This window comes from Pteropus vampyrus, unplaced genomic scaffold (genome assembly GCF_000151845.1).
Source record: "Pteropus vampyrus isolate Shadow unplaced genomic scaffold, Pvam_2.0 Scaffold127, whole genome shotgun sequence".
Taxonomy (NCBI): domain Eukaryota; kingdom Metazoa; phylum Chordata; class Mammalia; order Chiroptera; family Pteropodidae; genus Pteropus; species Pteropus vampyrus.
In genome coordinates, this window is record NW_011888908.1 from 1896894 (window position 1) to 1901733 (window position 4840).

At 46.1% G+C, this 4840-nt stretch overlaps 1 long non-coding RNA gene across 1 annotated transcript in view; it reads left to right on the plus strand.

Annotated features, from left to right (window-relative positions):
- LOC111744105 overlaps positions 1-3917 on the plus strand; it is a 7619-nt gene extending 3702 nt beyond the window's left edge. Inside the window, exon 4 of the long non-coding RNA XR_002782009.1 lies at positions 1850-3917. This is a non-coding gene — a long non-coding RNA (uncharacterized LOC111744105). The remainder of the gene's footprint in view (positions 1-1849) is intronic.
- Positions 3918-4840: the final 923 nt, after the last annotated feature.

A 4840-nucleotide genomic window follows, 5' to 3' on the forward strand; every position in this document is an offset into this window, starting at 1 on the left:
GGGAAAAACTACAAGTCCCTAAAATATCCATTTTTCTTTTAAAATATTTTGTATTGATTGATCAGATGGACTATGGGGTAATAGTAATATATTAACATAAATTTACAAATCACAAAAAAATTGGGTCATAATTTTAAATAATATAAGGAAAATTGCTTTATTAAGGTGATAGCTTGACTGATCTTAAGATTTTCCTAACTCGCTTTTCTGAAAATTCGTTTATTAGGTCCTCACATTTACTCTTTTAGAAACATAATTTTCAATCAATATAATCGAAGGGATGGCAGTTAGCAAATGTTAAGATCACAAATAATTTTTCAAAATTTTTAATTTTAAGAGGGCTTCTCTAATGCCATTCTCACCGGAGTTGCTAAGAGTATCTTACAGTTTATGGCAACACTGGGATAACTTTTTAATAAATTATTTGGAAATACTAATTTTAATACAGCTAGAGCCGATATTCTTGCAGAACAAATTTTCTCAAAAGATTTAAATCCTCAGACGAATCAGTTTCCTGTAAGTCTGAATTTAATTTTAAATGCAAATGTATACAGCGGCATTTTGATGATCCCTCTGACACTTCTTATAACTTGTTGCAGTCTTAGAGAACACTGAACGTGGCCTCATAATCTGTACATAATTCGAAGTGCCACTGCCTGTTTGTACCTTCTATCCCTGTATCTTCAGTTACAAATAAAAATTAGTCATAAAATTATCTTCCTTGTTAATAGCTGCTTCATCCAAAGCTTCATATGAAAATAGCATTTTTTTCTGATCGAATGTGGCAATCTTAAAATTTAACTTTTGTTTCTAACCCTGTGGATAGATGCTTTGCAAATGTTAACAACAGTTTTCAAAAACAGAGATTCTGAACTCTTTCAAGAAATCTAATCACTCCCTGCTATGCTCTATTGCGGTGTCCATGTGTCTGCTTTTATTTTATTGCTTCCCTGCCATGTACGTGGTCATTCAGAGTCCACTTCAAAGGCAAAGCACCAGCAGTTTCTGTTCTGACTCTCGGGCTAGAGAACTAGCGTGGATGAGATTCACTGCATTCGGATTTGTACAGATGATGCAGAAAGGCACAGACGACCTAGCCTCCCACCGCGGTCCCCACCCTACCCCATACGGAGCCCTTTCTCCCAGGGCAACAGCTACTGTCACCACAGTAGCTGCTGCTTTTGCTGCCACCACCACCAGTCTGGGCCCAGGCCTTGCTCGGCCACCACCTGGGGACCTCGTGGTGCCTTGGATTGTCCCAAGTGAGGATGCACCAACAGCTCGGTGCATGCACTGCCCTCACGCCTGCAGCCCGAGCCCACATGTGATGTGCAGGCGCCCGGTGCATCGCCCCTGCACACGCACGTGCTCCACTGTCTGGTCAGACTTTACATACGAAACACAAGTTCAAGGATAAAATCAAGAATTTCAAGATAGCAACAGCAGCAGTCCATCAAACAAAGCACGGGCCCCTCTGAGAGAGGAGCCCTGTGCTTGTGCACAGCTTGGGTGCCATGAGGCCAGCCTGCACGCAACCTGGTTCCAGCGATCAGACACGCTCCCGCGAGGGCTGGGTTCAGAGTGAGCTGTTCAGAGAAGCAGGTGTGGCAGGGAAGCTTCTGGTTTGCCAGCAGGGTGGTCAGGGAAGGCAGCAACTCCTATCAAGCCAGTGGGGCAGAATGGTCCCGCAAATTACTCCTGGAAATATGCCCTGGGGGTCACCTGGGGTCCCACGAGCCACTTCCTCTCTCTCAGTAAACCTCTCACTGCTTACACTAGGTAGAGTGAATCCTTATTCGCAACTAAGAACCCTGATAATATGGCAAGTATTATTTTCTCCATTTTACAGATGAAGAAACTCAGGTTTGAGGAGAACTTGCTCATGGCCACAGAAGCGGTGAATGGTTGGTCCGGCAAGGACGCAGACCCAACGCCGGGGCTCTCGGCTCTTCTTCGCGTGGCATCGGGAGCTCCCCAAACCATCGCTGCACTCCGCTCTAACTTCGTACTGGGCATCTGTTAAGTCCGTCCTCGAATAACAGCTCTTCCTTGGGGGAGATGCCTCTTCCGCACCAGGCGGTGGTGTCCATCGCATGCCGTGACTCCCCGTGGCCGGGAGGTCGGTGATCCAGGCTGGGTATCAGAGACTCCCATTTCCCAAGCACAGCGATGGGCCCAGTTGTGAACTTCTGCCGCAAGCACGGTCATTCAGAGCCCGCTTTGGAAGACTATCACGCGTGCTGGGGGAGAGAGTCTTGCCTTCTAAGGTGGTGATCATCACGTAAGCTAACAAGGACCACTTTTCTATCCGGCTAGAGAGAGCCTATTTGGGTGAGCAGCTCACATAGAAAAACGCGGGCCTGAGAGACACTCTCGACGGTGTCGTTTGAGCCCCCAGATCCAGCCACCCCTGAAGCCTAAGAGGTGAACCAATAAACTCGTGTTTTTACCTACGCCACTTCAAGGTGGTTTTCTGCCTCTAAACATTGAAACAACAACAACAGCAATGAAAACTACAAAGAAACTTCATACACACAAGGGGCAGAAGACTCGAGTTATCCACGCTGGCCGCCGGCTGCTCTGCGGACATTTCCACCCTGACCGAGACGGCTCCTCACCGGGGTCTTCTCTCTCCCACTGCTTTCCATCTTCGTTTACAGTGGGGGTCACAATGAGCAGGAATGACCGCTACAGCCTTCTCCTCAGTGCACAGCTCACGCGTCCTTCTTTCTCTCTACCCTCGCTCCCCGGACGTGCTTGACTTTCAAAGGACATTATCGACCCTCGTCGGAGCCAGAGAGTGGTCCGAAGAAAAAGCTGCCCTTTAAATTCTAGGCTGTCTGTGCAATGTCTGGTAGCACCAGGAACGCCGAGGGTGACGTGACTTATCATAGATAACGAGGTTTGGTTAAGAGCAGTATCTGGACTTCCTTCCTCAGAACTGTAAATGAAAATGCACTAGAATGAACTGTGGAGATGATGTCATTCAACTGTGGGTGGCTCTCACTGTCATGCAAGAGACGACTTCATAGGAACACGGACATGGCGTTAAGCGGCACTGAATCAGAAGCCAGCCAGTCTTTCCTGCATCTCCTCTACGTACCAGACACCGAGGGTGGGTCTGTGAAGTCACTGGCCTGCATTCTTCAAACATGCCAAAGTCATGAGACACGAAGAAAAGCTGGAGAACTGTTCCAGATTAGATAAAACTAAAGAAACGTAGCCACTGAGTGCAATACGCGATCTGAACCGAGTCCCGAACTGGGGAGAAAATGCTCTAAATGACATTATGGGGTCAACTGACCAAACTGAGTGATAGCCTGTAATGAGATAGCGGTATTGCATCCATGTTAAATTTCCTAACTCTGATCATTATTCTGTGCTTACCAAAGAGAATCTCCTAATTTTTAGGAAAGATATTCTGGGGTATTAAGGGCATGGTGTATGCAACCTACCCAATGATTCAGAAACAAAAGTTATAGAAAGAGAGAAAACGACAAAGCAGAGGTGGCCAATGTGCAAAAATGCTAAATCTGGATAAAAGATCTACTGGAGTTCTTTTGTACTGTTCTTAAACCCTTTCAGTAAGTTTGAAATTATTGCCAAGTAAAAAGTTTTTTTTACAAAAGAGTATGCCAGTCTTTCAACCCTCATGATTATGTCAAGAAGAAAGTATCGGTTTGGGGTTAATATATCTTTAACACTTTTCTAACACTTGCTAATCTCCCTGTTTAATAAAGAGAGAGCAAGCCTCAGGCACAGACTTTGGCAAGCAGCAGTTACTCGCTAGAATTTAATAACAGTGGTTTTGTTTTCATTGTGCTTACTTTTGCATTGACTTTCTATTTATGGCAAGTGGGGTAGCTTTCCCTGCATGGTAAGATATAAAATCACCTTTTAAATACATTTGTATAATTAAGAAGAAGATAATGTAAAAAAAAAAAAATGTTAATAGAAAAGTATAAATAGGGTAAAGATGTGACATTTAATCACAAATCCCTGACATTTAGGAAACGCTGGTCGATTCTAATGGCCTCATTTGACAGAAAGCAAACTGGAACTCTGAACGCTGGGTGGCCTGCCACCCCCAGCGATGAGACAGGGCAGGAAGGCCGACGAGGGAGCCCTCACATCGCATTCCGCCGCAGCCCCCTGCGGGGTGACTCCGGCCTCAGCAGTGGCGAGAGCCAGCCCGACAATAAGAAACGCAGCTCAGAGTGGCATCGTCTACTCCTCACACACACGCAGACCCGCTGCCCATTTTGCAAATCAGGCAATGTAGCGAAAGCAGCACTTTTGACACTGAAACAGTCTCGTTTCTTCTCATTCCTCAGCGGCCGATGGAGCAGAACGTACTGTTCCTATATAGTTTATGGACAAACTCAAAATATTCTCTTTTAAAAGCACTGATGTGTTGATCCTAGAATCCCGGAAGCTTGAAAGAACAGCCAGCTCAATCTTGCCAATAGTTTCAGAACCACTGAGGGGAGCAGAGCTGGCCCTCATCTGTCAGGCACCGGCCCTGCATCCCAGCCCTCACCCTTAAAACACCTGGAGCTGACCGTTAAAAGATTTCCCGTTTTCTTTCATGCTCTTCTTTGCATCGGCTGCTGTTTTCCATAATCTGCAGATGGATTTTATTTGGCCTTCAGTGAGCAGTTGCAGTTGCCACAGAGAGTAGTAACGTGTACTTCTGATCTAGTCCCTCCTCGCAGGCAGGGGTTCAACCTCAGTAGTAACAGAATTTTCTCCACTTACAAGGTTCCGGAGGAGGGCAGGTGACAGCCCCATCAGACCTGTTCGGGCTCTGCCACCCTGACCGGCAGGACAGCGTTCCTCC